Source organism: Egretta garzetta, unplaced genomic scaffold (assembly GCF_000687185.1).
Source record: "Egretta garzetta isolate BGI_Z169 unplaced genomic scaffold, ASM68718v1 scaffold353, whole genome shotgun sequence".
NCBI lineage: Eukaryota > Metazoa > Chordata > Aves > Pelecaniformes > Ardeidae > Egretta > Egretta garzetta.
The window spans coordinates 460,847-482,330 of NW_009259307.1; the positions used below are offsets into that span (position 1 = coordinate 460,847).

Genomic DNA, 21,484 nt, shown 5'->3' on the forward strand with positions numbered 1-21,484 from the left:
GTAAGGAATTTTCCACTACTGGATTCCATCCTATAACTTTTCTTTAACCATGTGCTGCTTCTTTACCACCTATTCAAATTAAATTGTCAGCTTCTTAGCAGAGGGCTGTTTTTATTGAATTTGGAAGCACTATTTCAATTTACAGTGTTACCCAAATAAAAAATAATAAAATATCTGACATGATAACAAAAAATTATGTGATACAGAGTGATTGAATTTTATCTCAATGGGAAACTATGGAATTTTGTAACTAATTTTCAATCTGTTTTTCCTGTTCTCTCTTTTTAGAATAAAACCAAACTTTATCATGACAATGTACAAATGCTGTGTGCTTGCAAGTTTATTAGATCTGTTAATCTTTGAACTGTTGTTTTTTTGAGTTTTAAAGGGAATATTATAAAATAGGTTAGCCTACAGAATTTCCCCCTTCTCCAAGCAGATGAGTAATTCAGAAATTTCCTGCACTGGTACCATGACTAGACAACTGCAGTAAGCCAGCGCGCTATTTCTAAGTATATTGTTTTCATCTATTACCTGGAGGATACCATCAAAACGAATAAACCACCTCTTGCCCAGTTACATACAGTCATTTTATAGAGATTTTTAAAAGGCATTCAAAGGATTATGTTTTTCTTTGGACTGCTTAATTGGAAAATGTTAATAATACCACCTTTAGTTGAAAGTCTCTTGAAGTACAAATAGGAAGGAAGAAGGCTATAGTAAGAAAAATTTCAGATATTGAACTTTCCTCATACTTGAAATTCAATGCTTATGAGCATAAGGAAACAAAAGAATCACTTAGACATCTTTGGACAGACAATTTGGAAGCCTGCCTTTGTGCAATTAACAAGCAGGCATAACATTAGAAAGGTTTTCTGGTTTGATGTTTGCATGCTTTCGGTATCAGACATGGGCCTGGATTCTCTAAGCTATTTTGTGAAATTCTCTTTAAAAACTAGCTTATGGTCATTATCATTATCTCAATGTTTTTTGTCTGCTGCACTAATTTTTGTGGTTGGAGGCTTGGTGGAGGCTTGGTGTATCCAGTTAGGGATCAATAACAAAATTGAACTGAGTTACAAAGTTAACAGAAGTTAAACTGAGAAATCAAGAATTGTATCAATAGTCAAAATCTTTTGGAATTCCAGAGCTTAAAATCAAATTAAAAGAACAATGACTATAAAATTCTGTTCTGCCTTTTGCAATGCCTGTTACGTCTATAAAAACCAGAGTAGAAACAGAAGTTTCTAATCCTGGGACATGCAGTCTCTCAGAAATAGCAAACTGTGCCCTCTGTAAGTCTTCATGAGGTACCTTGCATTGGTTTCCTGTAGTTTTGGAGTTACAAGGAGGTTTTTTTGACAAGATCTTGTCAATATCTAAAGGGATACAGAGAAACACAAGATGATAATCAGAATGACTTGATTTTAAAGACCACGTGTGAGTTGGCAGCTCTTGAATCTCATTTAGTGGAACATTACATATGCTTCTGATCCCAGGAAAGCCCTGAAACACTAGTTCCCAGTCAGAGATTAGAAAAGATAGACTCTTACTATTGAGAGGAATAAGAGGAAGAGGAGGAAGAGGAAGAGGAAGAGGAAGAGGAAGAGGAAGAGGAAGAGGAAGGAGGAGACAGTCTTCCTGGTTTCATTACAGTAGTAATTAAATGGTCTTTGGCACAGACAGAAACAAGCAGACTACAGTCACATTGTCAACATCGGGGGTTTTGTCAGCCTGTGAGCATGGAGAGGGCAGTAGAAGCTGCAGAAGATTGCACATGGAGGAAGGACAGTCAAGGACCTATGCATTGACTTTGATCAACACAAGCAGGGAGAAGGGGAACACACAAGGCCGACAAAGGGATCAGGGCGTTTTGTGGAGCTATCAGAAAAAAAGAGACCATCTACCTGTTCTGTGAAGGGAATGTAATGTGGGGCATTTGGGACTCTTAGCTGGTCTAGGCAAATGCACAGGCAGCGAAGTTTATCAGCTTTTAACTTTGGTAGAGGAGACAGCTGATGCTACATTCAGCTTTCTGAGGTACAGTTTCCTGCAGTGTTCTAAGTTAAAACTCCCCAATTGTTCTCTCTTTTACTGGAAAAAAGAGAAATAATCTCTTTTCTTTATGCTCTTGATGTGATCCAGTTTTAAAGTGGAATAAAAGAAGTAAGCAGGGCGTAAATCAGGAGAGGTGGAAAGGTAGGCTCCTTACTAAAATGGCTCATGTAATGTAATAAAAATCATGACAACATGCTCTGAAGAACATCATAACCTGTAAAGCTAATGTGATCTACTGAAATTATTTTTTTGGCTTCTCTAGAATAAGCACTTGAAAGCTACATTTTCTAAGACTATTAAAATAGTGTTTCTTTTAAAAAGTATTTCTCACGGGTTTTTTTTCCCTTCATGACAATAAGCAGAAGGTGAAAGAAGGATTTTTAGAAGGAGAAGGCAGTGTAGTTGCAAATTTTTATTTCTCAGGCATAACCTGCTATTTAGTTCATGATACACAGCAATTGCTAACTACATAAGAAATTTTTTTCTTCTGCATTTCATCTTTAAATAATTTCTGATTATTGCCACACACGGTATTTTTAAGGTTTAGCAGGAGCAGGCAGATAATATAAAGTCTGATTCACCTCAACTACAAGATTTTTTTGCATGAAATACTACCCCAACTTCTGGAGTCATGCTTTACTGAATTACTACTTTTTTTATCTGTGTCTGTATCAAGCGAAATATCTCAAGAGTGTACCATATTAAATATTTAACATCAATTTATTGCTTGTGCAACTTCAGAGGGTTAGGTTAATTTGCTTCAGAGATGAATTTGGTTCTTAAGCTTTATTGATTCTTTGAGTTAACAAACAAAAATACACTTAAGAGGCCAATAAGAACAATTGCAGACATACATTATTTTATGCCTGTTTAAGCAATGAAGGAGAACAGGAAATCAATATAAAAAGGCTTCTTGTATTCACAGGAGTATCTGATGGCTACAATGAGACAAGAATAATTTACAAGACTATATATATGCGGTTTTGCAGTGAAAAATAAGAAGCTCATAAATCTTATTCTTTTGCTGTGATTACATTGCTATTCTTTCCAAAATAGAATAATTCATAATGTGTTAAATTTGTATTCAAGACAATTCCATCACTTTTCCATCACTGACACTTTTTTAAAGTCAACACTGGTTGTTTTTCTGTAAGCTGTGTGCTGGCTTAAACATGAGTTAATTCAGGGAAGCCCTGCATGTCTATGCTCCACAGGCTGACGACAGCACACCGTTTTTAGGAGTAGGAAACTCCCCCCTTCTAGGTCTGCAGACAGCAAAGTTTCTCTCCCAGTTGCAAGTTCTGGAACCTGCAGGGGCACAGAAATAATCTGCCTCTAGTATCACCTCTTCTTTCTACATGGGGCATGACCTGTGGCTCCATTAGGATGTCTGCCTCTAGTCCTGTTTCTTTCCCATTTGACAGCAACATCATAGAATCATAGAATGTTTTGGGTTGGAAGGGACCCCTAGAGGTCGTCTAGTCCAACCCCTCTGCAGAGAGCAGGGACACCGCTAACTAGATCAGGCTGCTCAGAGCCCCACCCAACCTGGTCTTGAATGTTTCCAGGGATGGGGCCTCCACTATGTCCCTGGGCAACCCATTCCAATGTTTCACCACCCTCATCGTAAAGTATTTCTTCCTTATATCTAGTCTAAACCTTCCCTGCTTCAATTTAAAACCATCACCCCTTGTCCTTTCACAGCTGGCCCTACTAAAACATTTTCCCCATCTTTCCTATAGGCCCCCTTTAGGTACTGAAAGGCCACAATCAGGTCTCCCCACAGCCTTCTCTTCTCCAGGCTGAACTAGCCCAACTCCCTCAGCCTGTCCTCATAGGAGAGGGGCTCCAGCCCTCGGATCATTTTTGTGGCCCTCCTCTGGACCCGCTCCAACACTTCCATGTCCTTCTTGTGCTGAGGGCTCCAGAGCTGGACGCAGTACTCTAGGTGAGGTCTCACCAGAGCAGAGTAGAGGGGCAGAATCCCCTCCCTCGACCTGCTGGCCACGCTTCTCCTAATGCAGCCCAGAGTATGGTTGGCCTTCTGGGCCGCCAGCGCACATTGCCAGCTCATGTCCAGCTCTTAATCCACCAGCCCCCCCAAGATTCTCTTGGCAGGGCTGCTCTCGATCCTTTCTTCCCCTAGCCTGTATTGATACTGGGGGTTACCCCGACCCAGGTGCAGGACCTTGCACTTGGCCTTGTTGAACCTCATTGAGGTTCACACAGGCCCACCTCTCCAGCCAGTCCAGGTCTCTTTGGATGACACCCCGTCCTTCTGGCTTGTTAACTGCACCACTCAGCTTGGTGTCATCTGCAAACTTGCTGAGGGTGCACTCGATCTCGCTGTCTAAGGCATTGATGAATATATTAAACAGCACCGGTCCCAGTACGGACCCCTGAGGGACTCCACTCGTCACTGGTGTCCATCCAGATATCGAGCCATTGACCACTACCCTCTGGATGCGACATCCAGCAAATTCCCTATCCACCAAACAGCCCACCCATCAAATCCATAGCTCTGCAATTTAGAGAGAGGGATGTTGTGGGGGACCATGTCAAAGGCTTTGCAGAAGTCCAGACAGATGATGTCTGTTGGTTTTCCTTTGTCCACTGTTGCTGTCACACCATCATAGAAAGCCACCGGGTTCATCAGGCAGGACTTGCCCTTGGTGAAGCCATGCTGGCTATCTCGAATCACCTCCCCGGCCTCCATGTGCCTTAGCATAGCTTCTAGGAGAATCTGTTCCATGATCTTCTCAGGCACAGAGATGAGGCTGAAAGGTCAGTAGTTCCCAGGGTCTTCCTTTCTACCCTTTTTGAAAATGGGCAGAATGTTTCCCATGAGAGAATCCTTCGAGGCAAAGAGAGGAATGTAGCTAAAAATGCCTCGTAGTCATTGCACATGTTCCACCACCTTCACTAAGAGGCAAATATGGAAAGCGGCATTCACAAAAACTGCAAAAAGTCCACCACATCATCCCAAATAGCAAAAATATGTATATGTACAGAAAGAAATGAAAAAAGAAGAAGATGAAAGAGGAAGAAATTGTGAATAAAGGCAGCCAGAATGTGTCCATTTTACCTTGGATGCAAAAATCATCCATATGAATGGCGTATTACAGACCTGGTGCATCTTGTATATCCTTGAATCAGTGCTCACATATTGAGAGGTATGTGTCAATGTACAGACAGATTTCTCCCTCAGAAGTGTTGGTGGAAATATCTGATGCAGAAAATCTTGGGGAGTCAGTAAAGGACAGAGAGGGGACAAAATACGTCATTTCCACAGCCTGTGGCTACTGCTAAGAAATGCAGGAAGGAAAGACACATGCATGGAAATATCTGTCTATATGTGACTGTATTCCGTTACCACTGCTGCTGCTGGTGCTGCTACTACTTACGCTACCACTACTGTATAAATAGCCTACTTAATAAGAAAAGGCCAGCAAGTGGATCAAAACTTAATGCATTTTTACCTGCCTGAAGCCCTGTCTAGGAAAAAAAAGTATGGCAATTCTTTTATTAATTAGAGAGACTATGTGAAAAGAACAGCTGGTCCCTGGCCTCAGCTGCACACCACCAACCCTGGGGATCCAGTATTCACAGAGGATGAATAATTCCTCAGAGAGACAATTCTTTCCATTTTACCATTTTTTGTGGCCTTTGCCTCATATTTTTATTTGACCTTCTCTAAGTCCCAAAAAAGAAATAAAACAGGGCAGTTTTACAGAAAGTCCCAAGATGCTTTTTTTTTTTTAATGCATTGGTTCATGCAGCTAGCTAGCTAGACCCAAGTTTCTCCCTCTCTCTCTCTCAAGCTAGACCTGATGTTTTCGTTATATCTAAGATAACAAACAGAGAGATGGTAAGTCTTGCTTTAAAATAGTTTTCTAAGTTTCTAAAGATTCTTTCTACACTACCAAAGACAGTCTCCTCACAATTTACTTTTTAAGCTGTTTTCAAGTCAAAGACCATTACTTCTATCTCAAATAGTTAAGAAGCATAGGAGAAGGTGGTTTTACTTAGACTTTGTGTGAACATATGTGACAGAATCAAACCAATCACATGGAGAGAAGGCCCTGAGCAGATGGCTTCAATTAATCATTAACCTTCCCAGAGACTGATGAGAGTGGGAGGAGCCTGGGGCTTACACAAAACCCACTACCATCCTCTTCCTCTCTCTTTTGATTTTACATGGAAAGTGATGTTTAAGAAGGATATGCTGTTATGGGAATGCTGGGGGGCGAGCAGGGAGCTGATTTAGGATGAATGAGGACACCTGTTCTTCTAAGAATGTTATGGATTTGTGGGGAAACAGATGAAGAGCTTTTGCGTCTGAATGCTCCTACCCCAATTTTAAGGACTCTTGCACTACTGCAGTCCTTTTTTCTCTATTTTATGTTGTGTTCTTGTCCCTCTGATCCAGGAGGCAATAGCCTGGTGACACCTGGTGTTAATGGTGAGATGTCCTGGCAGAGAGGGATGGAGAGAGGAACAATGAGAGGGAGGTATATGAGACAACCGGACTTGTTCAGGAGGCTGAAGGAAAGATACACATCCCTACTCTTCCTCAAGGGACAAAAAAGGGTAGGAAAAACACGGCATGTGTAGGTTGGAATATGACAGCATATTCCATTATTAGTAATGGAGGAGTTTTTCCCTGTTTTCTTGTAGGCATGTGGAGTTCCTGAGGCTGGAACTGTTTCACAGTGCTTTTACTTCAGCAATAAACGTCTATGCTACTCGATACCTAGAAGCCTTTTCCCTAAGAACCATAAAAAGCCATCAGGTTATTGTACCCTTGGTTCCATTATTTGCTTGTTTGGTATGTCAGAGGAGATTATAACTTGCCAGAGGACAAACTTTAAGCTCATGAAACTATTCTCTTGAGACAGAAGTATAAAAATCACTTCATACCCTCCTTAGCCTTACAGAAATGTTTAATCTAACACTGAAATGCATGCTGTGAAAATTCATTAACAGTACAGGATCAGACTAAGATGAATGGCTGCTATTTTAGCTTGCCTATAGGGAAGTAAGTGCCCTAGGCACCAATGGGCTTTTCACCATTTGAACGTGCTATGGTTGATGAATGCAAGGCCTACTATGTATTATAAGAGAAACCTGGGAAGATAAGGCCAAACCACTAGAGGGAGTGGCTAGTTATATTTTGCAGATGAGATCATCTGGCAGAAATGAGAGAACTAGCCCAGAGAAATCTAGGGAGGCCTGGGAAGGAAAAGGAAAGGCTATTCAAGAACAAAACAAAACAAAAGATTTGCATAAGGCAAAAAAGTACAACACAGTTACTCTTGTTACTGTCTCATGAAATTTGACTCAGCTGATTAAATGTTAAAAGTCCTTCTGCAATGCTGAAGAACGTTAGTCCAGAGACATATGACACAGCTGTGCATGAAAGACTGCAAAACAGGCAATGAATGTAAAAATGTTGGAAAATTGCAAGGGGTTTTAAAGGATATCTCAGCAGAGTGTCAGGATTCAAGCTATATCAGAAGATACAGATATGGCAAAAAGTTCTGGAGAGGTCCAATGTATTTGCAAACACTTTTTAAGGAGAACTGGCCACAGACTAATGTCTACGGAGCTTTCTAGTAACAGGGCTTTAAGGGACTTGGGGAGCTGCTGCTAAACTAAACCCCCATCTTTATCACTAGATACACCTAGATTGTATTGCCTACAGCAGTACTATGAAATTCTGTCACTGGCAAATAAAGTAATTGTATATGTGGAACTGAACTGAGAACATAGTTTTGAACTGATACTAGAAGAATGTATTCCTGTAGACAGACAGAATATACAACCTCAGTATGCACTAGACTAGAAAATGTAATTTGTCTAACTGGGACTAGGAGGAAAATCAAATTCGCAACTGTCAGGCTTATGTAGAGTCTGCGTAAGGGCAGTCTCAAATTTTAAATGATACCTGCCCATGATCACTGTCTTGGCATTTGCAGGAATCTTAAAAAACCCACAAAATCAGAAGATGAGACACCCAGAGAAAGTACTAAAGAAAACTATGATCAGAGCATTGTCAGAAGGGAAAACTATACATAATCAGAAATAAACTAAAGGTAAGAGTTCTTAATTCCTCTGTGACAATTCCTCTGTGTCCACCGCTCTTTCTGTTACTACAGCTACAAAATACTCTTTGTGGCTTCTCTTCTCTGTGGTCTGCATTCTTCCTTCTCATTCCTACTGTCTCTATCCACGTCTTCTGTGATTCCTGTCAGTTGGCCTTCTGACTCTCAGCTTTGTGCATTTTGAAACCTCGGCTGTAAATGGATCTTATTTTCCTTGTTTGTTTTGTTTCTCCTACTGGCTCTGCTCTTTAACTGAAAATACCATTTTAAGATGAATATGTGCCAAAAATACATTGCAAAGTTAAAAAGTGTCTTCCAAGCAAAAGGGAGAATTCTTGGGGAAGTACAATGTACCTCCAGTAAACTAATTGGTTTTTTGCAACTGTTATACCATAAAAGTGCATGAAGCAGTACAAAAATATCTTTATTTACTTAAAAACTGTAGTAAGATCTTTGGATCCATTACAGACATAGTATGAATCTGTAAGCACTTAATAACATAGCCACTCATAAGGAAGTTAACAGAGGATTTGACATGGCAGTTTGTACTTTGAAGCCATTATGATGGCTTAACAGATATCATTATACTCATTTTGTTTAAGGAAACATTACTGAACATGTACAATTATTAAGACTCAAATCTTAAGAGGCTACAACGCCTCCTTGTAGTTCAGGTTAAGTTGAAATTACATTCTCCTGTAGCACACTCAAAACCGATGACACAGAAATTAGTGGAGTGGGGAGTAATGATGGCAATAGCAACAGAGTGATCTGGATCGCTTATGAAAGTGAACCTATTGAAGTGGTGTGCTTCTAATATTATTTTATATAAAACCGTACGTAAAATTACTCACGTAGGACTGAGAGTGCAAGGCACAAAACGACAGAAAGTGTCCAGAAACACAGTAATGGTGAAAAGGATTTAAGATGTAAGGTAGACAGTCACCTACAACTTGAAGAAGATACTCTATGAAGCTGTGTATTATTCTTTGATAGTTAAGCAGTGGGATAGCAAGAAAAGTGGGTTAACACACTTTTTTTAATGCTAGCATTGACACTATTCCTGGAATGATATGTGTATGTGCCTAGTACTGATATTTCAAAAAGGATGCTCTTGGAAAATGAGCAATGAGTCCTTGCTGCTTGTTTTCTGAACCAAGTGCTAAAACCACAATTTACAGCGATTCTTAACAAGCTCAAAGAATTTATTTTATCTAAGAGAAGGTGAAGACATGACTTGGTTGCACCATGCAAGTAACTTAACACAGACAAGATTTTTAAAGGGGGGAAATTTCTGGCCTAACAAGTACAGAGTAAGATAAACACGCAACTACAAGGTGTAAGATTTTTTAACATTTAATCATTAAGACAATGCTCTTCATGCTCTTATAGATGCGACTATTTTACAAATGTGATCTTTTATCTAATATATTTATGTCCTACTGAAAACCTATTGCAACTTACTTAGGAGTTCGGAGCTTGTGATTGCAGATTGCCAGTCATACTGCTTGTTGGTCAAATGAAATGATCATACAGTCAGTCCTCTGCCATGTCTGTGCAATTAATCAGCCAAAGGAGTTCAGTTCCTGCTGCTGGCTTCTGTGAGACTAAAGTACCTCCATGTCAGAAACTCCACAGAAACCTCAGTAGGAAGTGTGATCTGGGAGAAATAATCTTTTTTTCTGCCATTTAAGTGCCTTCAAATACTTTGAGAGGGAGTTTTGGTGTCTGAAGTTAGGTGTTGCTTTAAATATAAGCGTTATCGTGGACAACTCCACTCTAAATACACACAGAAACTTGCTATGAATAAAACTCAATTAAATATGCACAGGAATAATGTCAATAAGGAATTGATATAAAACACTCAAATGAGGTGATGTTTTCGAGGTTTTTTCCCCTTTTGACCTTTACATTTAGGAGTAAAATTTCTGAAAAAATAATTTTTTATTACTTCTGGAGCAAAATCTAGATATTTTAATTAATGAGCATCTCTGTGCATAGATATGGATTGCTTTAACATAGAAAAATATGAGTGTATGTGGTTGCTCTGCTATTTGTATGAAAGATAAAGATCTTTCAAGGAAAAAAAGGTTTCTAAAAGCAAGAAGAAAGTTGGTTTTGTTTTTATAACCTTGGCGCTGTATAGAATAAAAGAGGCTTTTGTATCAATTCAACTGAACATCCATTTCAAAGTCTTTTTACAGACACCCTGGTCAATTCCTGTACAGATCTAGGGCTTGGCATAAAACAATTCACAAAACCAACTAAATAGTAATCACAATGTAATAATAGGCTTATTTGAACACAAAGTTAGGGCCAGTTAGCAGCCAATTAATGCTGGTTTGGGGGACACTGAAAAAATCAACAAAACTTTTAAGCACATGCATAAGTTTAGGAATATGCTTAAATCTATCCTTGACCTGCAAAGCATTCAGATGGATGCCAAATTCTGGTAAGGCACATGAGACATCATCACGCGCTTGTGTACTTCGTTGCACAGCATCTCATTAAAAACACTGTTGCTTGTAGCTGCTTTATTATTAAAGTTCTCCTTTTTCCCCCTAAAGAACAGCCAAAACAGCTTTTTTTTTCCTGCTCAGCCACTTTCTCTCAGTTAACCTATCATCCTTTACTTATGGATGCCAGGATTTAACATGGTTGCAAAGAGCAAAACAAGAATCTAGGTGAGAACTTTTCAATTCACAATACATGTTTTATTTGATAGCTCTGTATTTTTCTCCTTGCCTCTACCCCAAAATCAACACATGAATGAAATGAAAAACTTGATGCGCTATGACTGCAATCATAGGGTTGCTACAGAAAGGAGAAATGGGGGAAACCTGCTCAGTGCTGTCATTGCTGGCCTTTTAATTTGAACTTTCCTATTTGAATCAATTTCCTAGTAGCACCCCTATTCACATCTCCCTAGAAGAAAAATGGTGGTGTCTTACCTTTTTTTTTTTTATCTAACCACATATACAGATATGTAAATTATTCCTGTCCTTCCCCATACAATGTAACTGCATCAGGGGATCTCTGTTCCTTAGTGCCTTCCTGGAGGCAACATGGGTCATAACCTCTGTTTCATTCACAGTCACACTCATGTGTACAACTTCTACCTGTTATAGCTGCAAGAAGAGATGAATGGCTCAGCCTTAGGTTTATTTTTCCTATTACATTGTGGGATAAATCTTGTGTGTGAGTCTTTCAAATGTTGAGACAATGTAAGACTTTTTCTAGGGCTTGGCAAAGTAACAAACCAAGCTTACAAAGTGGTTTTGACCACCCTGGTAGATTCATTCATTGAGAGTATCTACTGAATTAGTCTTTAGAATGTTTCAGGGGTAGTAGTTTACACAATGTATAACAAGGTCTCAGGCTATCAGTATGTTTGAAGTCCCAAACAAGATCAAAGCTGCTTAACACAGTGTGGCCAATACTTGAAATGTTTGATTACTGGAGAAGCAGCAGCAGCCAGACAGAGTGAAAGCAGATGGTGTGCCCAATGTGAGTGGGCTTAAAAGACAAGAACCTCTCAGATTTTTGTTCTCTCTCGTTGGTCAGCATCATGCAACTTCCCTGTTAAGCAAAAAATGGATCAATGTCATGAGAGTGTGTTTGGGCAAACATCTTCAAAGGACAGAGTAGAAGAATAGAAGAATGTTTTCACTTTCACAATACTTTTATCCTCTTAAGTAGTAGTTCACCACCAATCTGGAGCAGGAGCAGATGGAAACTGCAGGAGACAATGTTTTAAAAAGGAAAACCATATGAGGGTAGCAAATACACCTAATGCTGAAATCAAAACTCAGGGAATAGACACCCTAAATAGATTGTCAAGATCCTCGAGAAAGCTGAACCAATCTAAGTTCTTGGTATTGTCAGAAAAGTTAATTCTGGTCCCTCTTTATTTTTTTTTGTCTCTGCTGTTCAGGTAGTCATAAAAGATGATGCAAGGGATTGGAACAGGATTGAAAAGCTGGGGGCAAAGAAACTGTAGGTCGTAGGATGTGACACACAGAGTCTTGAGCTTGTCTTTGGTGTCTTGGGAAAATACATCATCAGATGAGGGCTCTGAAGAAGTCTTGAGACACCAATTCAGTGGGCTACAAGAATTCAGGGACTTCTTCCAGAATCATGTTTCCTGTAAGCAGACCTTACCAAGATCTTACCAAAAAGTTAAGGGCTGTAACACTTTCTAAGTAGTCTGCATTAATTTCTCTATCCACATTTCAATTCACGTAGCTAGGGACTTGGTTAATCAAGGATATGTGGATTTCAGTGTTGCAGCAGCTGGGTTCATACAAAGCCCATTCAAACACTGTGTCCGAAAGCTTGCACTTCACAAACTTTCCTCAACACCCTTCTTGCAGACAGACCAGGAGACTTACAAGGAAAAAAGTCTCCTCCTGATTCAACATGGATGTGGAAGAGTACATGGAAGTTGAGCAAAGGAGAAGTTATTCAACCTCTTTGTAACTTCAGAAACATATTTTATTTGCTTAACTTGAATTTATTTTTTTCTAAACAGGTTTTCTAGCTCCCAAATGTAATCTTGTAACCAGGAGTTGATATTTATAAAAACCAAAACACTATTCCCCAAGCAGTAGTTTACTGTTTATTAATAAGCTGTCTTATCCAAAAGACACATAAAAGGAAAACCCCACTATATACTTAATGTTTAGTCTCTTCATGTTTATTTATATCTGCCTCTCCTTAAGCTTCTGAGCTTGTACTACTTGGGTTTAATATAGAAAATAACTTGCTTTGTTCTGTTAGGAATTCACATAAAAACAGATAAAGACAGGCAATTACATGCTTAAATGGCATGCTACTCATGGATTAGTGGACTCTAATGCAACAGAAATGGTAAGACAAAAGTGTATCAATACTGTAAAAGATTCACACTTCCATCTCTTGGGGCTGCCTGAGGCTTTTCCCTCCTGCACACTTCCTCCTGCTGACCACCATGCATTTCTGCTGTTTGCTGGAAATGAGTTTATTGTGAAACAGCCAGTATTTAAACTTTTGCAGAATTTATAACCTCCACAGCAACAGAGCAGCACAGACTGTATTCCATGACTGAATTCAAAATGATTGCTTAATTTATTTAGGTTAACTTTCATTGAAACTGTATTTAAAAGTCATGCATATGTACAAACACTTGCTGTATTTCTCTCCAAAATGGTACTGATAGAGTTTGCTATACTTCTAGTCTCCTGTGCTGTTTCTTATTTGGCTAGAAAAAACCTCTTCACAGGGCTTGAGCAGCAGATGTAACTCAGATTTCATTACATTAGAAGCAGCAGCATTTAATGAAGTGGTGCAGAACACAGCTTACTGAACTCTCCATCCTCACAGTGTTTGCTTCTTTTGTTTTTGTTGTTGCTTTGGGGGTTTTTTTTTGTGTTTTTTTGTTTAAACATGGTTGAAAAAGAGGTGAATTAAGGTCAAAAAAGGGTCAGTGAGAATTAAGGTCCTCTGCATACTTATAATTTTAGTCACAACATTTGCTCATGTGATATACAGGAAGACATGTTAGAGCAGGTATGCAGGAATCAGGAAAGCTGGAGATTTGATGTCCCCATTCTCATCGTATCTTATTTCATATGGCATCTTTCTTCAGTGAAGAGAGGCATAATGATATTTAAAGACAGGTACAAGACCTAGCATCCTAGAGCTATACAGTGGTTCCCCAATTTCTCCTTTGCAAAGGACACTACACAGATCAGGCTCTCCTCTGTACAGAATGGTTAGGAAATTACCTTGTAGAAGCACAACACTAATTTCTGCTCCCTGACTGGGAAATAAAATAGCTACTGTTTCTGTCAGAAGTTTATGGAAGCCTCATAGGTTACGAGTTTGCTTCTGATGAGGGCAAGCTGAATGTGTCACACCAGTTCATTCGTTATCAATCAGACCACAAGACAAGCAAGCTTCAGAATCAATTCTTCTGCACTATGGCTGTGCACTTCTGGCCATGTTTGTATAGCGTTCATCTATGTGAAAAAAGAAAAGCTATAAAATACTAGTTACATAGATATAAAATTTAGCAATTACTTTCCTGAAGTACCTGCAATTATAATATGCAAACAATAGCAAAAAACCACATTAAGTGAGGGTTTGAAAAAAGGCAGTATTTTTACAATTAATTAAATTACCTCTTCCTTTTTTCAGTAACATTAATAGAGTACTTGGTATTGCACAACAAAATAAATTGGTTTGCTATTTGATATCACTTAATCTTTATTTAAAAAAAAAACAAACTAAAAAGTGGGCAGCTAACTAAACCGTTGTTCTTGGAAAACTGCTCTTAGAAAGTAATGATGGATAAATTCCTTCTCCTTTGTGTGTGTACTTCCAGATAAGTATGCACCCCTATATACACATGGATGTTTTTCCTTCTGAAGTGCTATGAGAGAAAAAAAACTAAGATACACCAAACCGTGCCCCAGTATGGCTCACTTTACAGTTGGTAATGTTAGCAATTTTCTATCCATTTATATTCCATATAATTTATTCTTAGCTGTTTAGTCTGAAAAAAAGCTAAAGGCAGATATTTATTATACCTCATTAGAAATTCAGGAAAGATTTTGTGGCACTACCATTTCCTTACTAACTGCAGAAACTAGTCAGAAAAAGGCAGTTCAGAAAAACACAATATTATACACAAATGATATTTCACAAACAACTTTATATAGAAAAGTACCTGCAGTTTCTTAACATGGCTCAGTTCGTTGCTCACAAAAAAAAAAAAAATTCAATTTTAAATACATTCTTGAAAGACAGAATAAAAGTGGATACTCTCCTCTGAAGATAAAATCACTGTAGTAAATAGGCAGAGGAATGTGTGCTATTGCTGTATGATTTATTACCAAATCTTTGACACTCAGGAAAATCTCTCCCAAAGCAAGTATGGAAATTATTTCGGTATTGCTGCTTCTCGGTTCACTGAAAATGCTGGCATAACCCCTGAACAGTGCTGACTTCCATTTTGGGTTTCCTGGGTGCTTCCAGGGCTGCTTACCTGGAAGTCAGAACTGAATGTCCCAGAGGAACAGATCAAGTAGTCTATCTGGTTATTCTGTCTTTAAACTATTTGCTAATCTTGCTAAACTAGTTGCACTAATAATCTCTTTTCATCAGATAAGGACAAATCCACTTCTACAGGGTTTTGATTACTTTAAAGTACGCTGTTGTCTTCCAACAGGAAATTAATTTAGGTCAAATTGTGTATTACCTGACCATATGTTACTAGTTCTACCTCGTCCACAGAGAACAAGCGGTGTGTTTCCACATACAGATTTGCAAGGTAATGTTTTAACAGGCAGTTTGATTCTTCCTAGCAGCACAACTGAAGTTAAGTCACAGATTGCCTTCTTAACTTTCTAAAGCACCAAAAGCTCAATCTTCTTATGCAATAAAAAACAAAAATACAGGAAGTGCATGCAACAACCAAACCGAGTTACAAAATATGCAAAACACTTACAAGCATGCCATGCCACTCCAGAAAGAAAAATGGTTTGGCTTTGACTGCACAGATGGAAAGAGAGAGAGAACAATTCTTGGGAGGGCAATAAAAAGAGACCGTGTTTTTTCCTTAGCTGCCAATGTCTGGCATAGGTGGGTTGGAAATAAATTTTTAGGAAGCTGCAAAGGAGGGTGACATGTATTCATTTGCTGTGGTGTTAACATGTGGCAGGTGAAATTCTGTCCCGAATTCTGTCTCCTCTGTACCCGGGCTTGCTCTCAGACCCAGTGTGACCTCTCCTCCCTCCACCTCCTCCAGCCTGTCCCACCAGGCGCCTGTCACACTGTCCTTTGTCCCTGCTGTCTCCCTCCACAGCCCCACTCACCTTAGCTGACCTCATTAAGGGCCAGGCCAGGGACGTAAAATCCTTTCCTCTGCTCTGCTGCTTGCACTTGGAGTTGGGAGAGAGGCACAAGATAAGGCAACTCCCTGTAGATCCCATCAGCAGCATAAAGGAGGCAATTGGCCTGTCTAGCTCTTCACCTCCACCTTATTTCATGGCTACAGGACCTTAGGAGACTCACATTACTCACTGCTGATAAAGGCTTATTAGCCCCATTCTGGCTGCCGTCCAGAGTCAACTATACCGTGTCAGAGCAGGAGTGTCTGTTCCTCCCCAAGAACGCTGGTATAGCTCACCTGGGAGCTCACAAATATAACTGGAGAGCACTATGTAACATACTGGAGGAATTTTCTGAAGAAACAAAGTAAGCTGGGCTCGGCAGAGCCTTCGCTGAAGCTCAAAGCAATGCTGACTTCACAGTCCTCACTGAAAGGGAAATTTCCTAGGTTTTGGTTTCAGCATCAGAGCTCAAGGCAGCCAGCCCTAGATGCAACTAATTCAGGTCTCACCAGTCTGCATGGACTGCTCTCAACTGCAGTATAAATTATATTTCATCTGTCTATACCAGAAATCTTATGGTGCAAATATAAAAGGATGACTGATAAATATTGGCTGATGAGTTAAGCTTCTCAGTAAGTTTCTTACCTTCAACTGTTGTCTAAAAATCTCAGTAACATCGCCCTACATCTGTAATTGTGCAACAATATTATATAGCTTTCTCATCCAAGTAATTCACCAAGTAGTATTCATTCACCAAGTAATTTGTAAATGTTAGTTTCCACTGTGGCTCAGTCACCTAGTTTTATTGTTCCCTGCTGGCACTGCTATCATCCTCTTCCACCTTGAATCCCCTAAAACACTTCATGTTTGTGGAATCTGCTTGTCCTTTCAGTCCAGTTTTGGAAATCAGGAATGCTCTTCCAAAAGCCCCCAGAGCTAAGTCATAACATAAGCAGCTGGAGAAACAGCACAGCCAGACATTGTATCTTTTCTTAGGTTTAAAGATTTCTATTAGAGTATCTTTTCAGAAGTTTTATAAGAAAATTTGGGTTCCAAAGAGAAGACTGTGAAGTCCTCTGCTTTAGCACTCCTCCAAATGCATTTTGTTTTCCACCTACTCTCCCAAAGCACAGCTATGCCTAGAAAGAACAAATAACGAAGAATAAATGTGAAGAGAAAATAACAAAGGCAAGAGATTCTGAAAATGGAAAGAATTTTCAAAAGAGGAAGCACTTCATTTGTAGACATCAACAGCAAAAACAGACCTTAAAATTATTTAAGACAGAAGGTGAGCTGACATTACTGTGGACCTAAGATACATGTAAAACAAAATGAAAGTTTTATTTAAATGAGGCTTTGAATTATACTTTACACTGGTGTGGGATGTGTTTAGCAAAGACAATTAAAAGACAGCATTTTCTTTGGTTTAGATATGTAATAGGTGGTGTCCTTCTTCCTCCATTCCAAGCAGATTATGAATGCGACTATCTCACCCATTTTCTATCTAAGAAGCTGACAGGCAGGTTCCCATGTTCCACTTCTTGCTGTGGTTTACAACTTTAGTGATATCACCAGCTATTTCCCTGTGTTCTCAGGTAAGTTTCACTGCTATAAAAATTATCAAGATGACCCAAAAGTATGCATTTCAGAGATCCTGGCTAGCATCTTCTCTAACACTGTTTCTGAAGTTCTGTTATTTATTTTTGTGAGTAGCTCAGTGATTTTATGCTGTTCTTTCTCACAGGAATACCATCTCGCCCCAGTGATATACTGCGGTGGAAGTTCCAGCTTTCCCCTGTTTCTCTGTGACAGTGCCATACCTTCCCCAGCTATAAGGGGTAATGTGTGGATACACCTTTCCTCTTTCTCTAATGAAGTGGCATCCAGTGATAAGAATACACTTGGCTTACTTTAACTACCACATTTATTCTTAGGTGCTCTAACAGAGCAGTGCCTGTCCCTCCAGCCTCACATCTCCAAACATCACTCTCTCCTCCAGCAAATTCTCAGTCCACAGAAATATCTTATTATACGTTCAATTCCTGCCCAGCAATAACTAGGTGATGCAGAGTGGGAAGTGGTAGGAAGTGGAAACTTTTCCAAATTAGAGAATCCTGTCAGCTCTAGCAATTATTAACAATAGAAGCGATGATAACAGTACTGGAGAGGTTTATCTTCGATCACTTGAAAAAGATTTGTGCCTGTCTGAACTGACTGCAAAAACATAGTCAGCATCTTTGTAGTCTAATAACGGTTAAAAAATAAACAAAGGTTAAATTAATTTCTTGCAGTTAAATTCTATCTTAAAAAAATATGCAATGGAGCCCAGCATCACAGCAGAGCTAGATGACAGCTGCAGAAAGCTGTGCTTGTATGCCTGTGTGATTCAGCTGACCACTGCGAAGCTCTTCTGAAGTGGTGAGCAAAAAGAAATAGTCAGCAAGGAGAGTCTTGTGAGTGAAGAGTATTAATCTTTGCATATTTTTTTTTATATATATATTTACCTTCTCTAGTTTTTATGACCATTTTTCCATGCAGGCAAGATGAGGAAATTCATTAAACCAACTGGCGGGTACAGTGAAGTTGGTTAGGCACAAAGTCCCCTTAGTCATTCCAAAGACACTGTTTGGTGTTATTATAAGTTAAGTAAAACAGTTTCAGATAGCAGTAGGGTTTCAGGGTTGACTTTGACCTCTTTCAGTTATGCAAACTGATCGTATATAGTTCACCCAGTTATTGACAAACAGGCTGTTTTGTCAACATCAATGAAAGAGGAGGCATTTATCAGATACAACATGATGTTCCAAAGATAGCTGAGCTCTGGGGATGGCATATGGACTTGGCTCTCTCACAACTCAAAATTTGGAAAGGGAGGTTAACTAGGGACCTTCTTTCCCTTTGATTTTATTTCTTTGATATCAATTCATTCTGAACAAGCTGGACCCAATTCTGTAGGTCAGTTCTGAATAACAGTTGAACATGTGGTTTCAGGTGTTAGTTAATCTATAAAAATATCCTATTTTACTCTTAAGCACAGATGCCTCAGGATTCAGAGGTCATAATAAAGCAGTTGCTTTTTTTCCAACTTTCCTTGCTTTGAGGCAGGGAAGTCAGAAGAAAAATTGCCTTTTCCTTGTTATTAGAAAGCATGAGAAGCTGTAATTTCTCCATAGATAATCCCCTGGTAATGAAAAGTACAAGTATACTTACTCAGGTGATGAGTGGCGCTGGAAGCTCTATTTGCTTCGGCTTCCACAAGGCCATAAGGTGGTAAATAACTATATTCCTAATCTCTCTACTCTTTCTAGGAATGTGTTTAGAGTAAATGGAGAAAAATAGAGTGATTAAGAAAAGACCTTTTAATTTGTTGACAGAACAGTTCTTCAGAGATACTTTTAAACTTTGCGATGGCCCAAAAGAGAAAGAAGGCCTGAATCCCCCTCATAACTTCCTGCTATGGATATCACACAAACAACAATGTATTATTTCTAGCCCAGACAATTAGAATTACAAGGATGGTACTTGTGAAGAAAAAGCTGGGGGAGAAAAAACATCAATCAGATATTGTTTGACAAAGTCTTTGAATAAAAGGACTTGTGTCAACAAATCTGAACTACATTTACGGCCTTGTTAGAGATTATGCCAGTTCAACGGCCAAAGGTATCAAGCTTAACCCCCAACAAAGTTACTCATTAATCAAAACACAAACCTGTACATGATAATACTTTCTCAATAACACGTCTGCAGCCAGCACCCTAAAAACCTCTTTCTGACATAGCAATGACTGAAACCATTAACTAAACTCAAATTCCTTTTTTCCTTCAACTTAAAAAGGTAAATAAGATTAACGAAAGTAGCTATGGTTACAATCACAAATACAGTCATATGAGGATATCTGGTAATGGCCCAAGTCAGTCCTGAAGCCAACCCATTCATGTATTTTTAGCTATCCTCTTTGCTGAAATAGTGTACTTGCTAACACTCTACTGATCGCTCTCAACAAAATGCCATCAAACCATTACCACTAAAGATAGTGCAAATACACAGAGTTATTCAGTGGCAATGAAATGCAATCAGTCAGGAACAGACCCTTCCCAGAGGGTCTGCAAGTGAGGACCTTCTTCCACAGGTACAGAAATGACAATATTCTGAAAGTTGTACAAGACAAACAGTAAAGTCCATTTGCTGCCCTAAAGTGCCTTCGGTATTAGACTGGCAATTGTGGGGCAGCCGTGAAGCAGTGTGGCTAGGCAACACAACCAACTGATTTATAAATAGCAGACTGCTATCTTCCTGAACAAAATTAGAGGCAACTGCTATAAGCACCTATTATCAGCTAAAAAATACCCCATAATCTAGTTGCACCAAAAAGCTATGGTGGCACTAAAAACCTTGCATACGAATCTAGAAGCACAGACGAAAAATTACATAAGCCACCCTACACTATATATAGAGGGCTTTTGCTTGACCGCTATTACTTTCTTGAAATTTTGCCTCCCTCTTTCTAGTCTAACACAGAGCTGAAAGTCTGTAGCAGTAACAGCAGACTACCTAAAGGTAAGTCAGTGTTATGTTCTGGTTTCAATTAAAAATGCTGAAATAAAATTAAAAAAAAAATGAAAGCTTACAGGAGACTATCACAATCTGTGGCCATTTATTGGAATCTGTCTGTCACCTTATGCACATATTTATCGGACAGGCAGACTGAATAAACATACATATTAGAGAAGACAGGCAAGTATACACATTTCAGTAAACTAGAAAAAAGACCTGTCATGATCCCATGACCCAAAATAATACAGCTTTCACAAATAAGTGAAAAGAACTACATTTTAGGTAAGAGTTCTTTTCAAAGTGGACAATGAACTGCTAAAAAACCCCTTAGCTACATCAAACCAGTACTGCAATAAAACATAAATGAAATAGATTTCTACTGTATGAGGAGAGGTACTGCCTGAAGACATAGATCTCTAATAGTGCAGAAAAAGTAATATGGAAAATTTTTCCATCAGAAAAGAAGAGGCAGGAGTACAGTTCTTTAATAAAAATAAGAGGAATTTTGGAAGTAAAGTTATTACTTAGCGTCTCATTAAAATAGAAGAATTCAGGAAACTGAATAGCAAAGCTACTAGACTTTCTGACCGATTACGGGCTCATATGATATATGTGAAGATAAGGACTTCTGACTGAGTATACTAACAGCAAGTATTTACTGTTAGCTGCAAATTACCCATGACGTTTTTGTTTTTTGATGTATGCAACAATGTATTACAAGCCAGAATCACATGCATAAAAAGTTAAAAACACTTTAAAGCTGTGTTAGGACAATCTTGTTCATTCGCCCGAAATACTAAATTAATGCTTTGAAAGTAACAAAATACCTGAAAAGACAGTATCTATTTACAGGAAAATCATCTTACATGTTGTTGCCTTCTCCCTATCTGAGCG

At 38.9% G+C, this 21,484-nt stretch overlaps 1 protein-coding gene across 1 annotated transcript in view; it reads right to left on the reverse strand.

Annotated features, from left to right (window-relative positions):
• The window catches only part of PCSK5 (proprotein convertase subtilisin/kexin type 5), a 254,875-nt gene that overhangs the window by 182,350 nt on the left and 51,041 nt on the right, over positions 1 to 21,484 (reverse strand). The gene's annotated exons all lie outside the window — the stretch shown is intronic.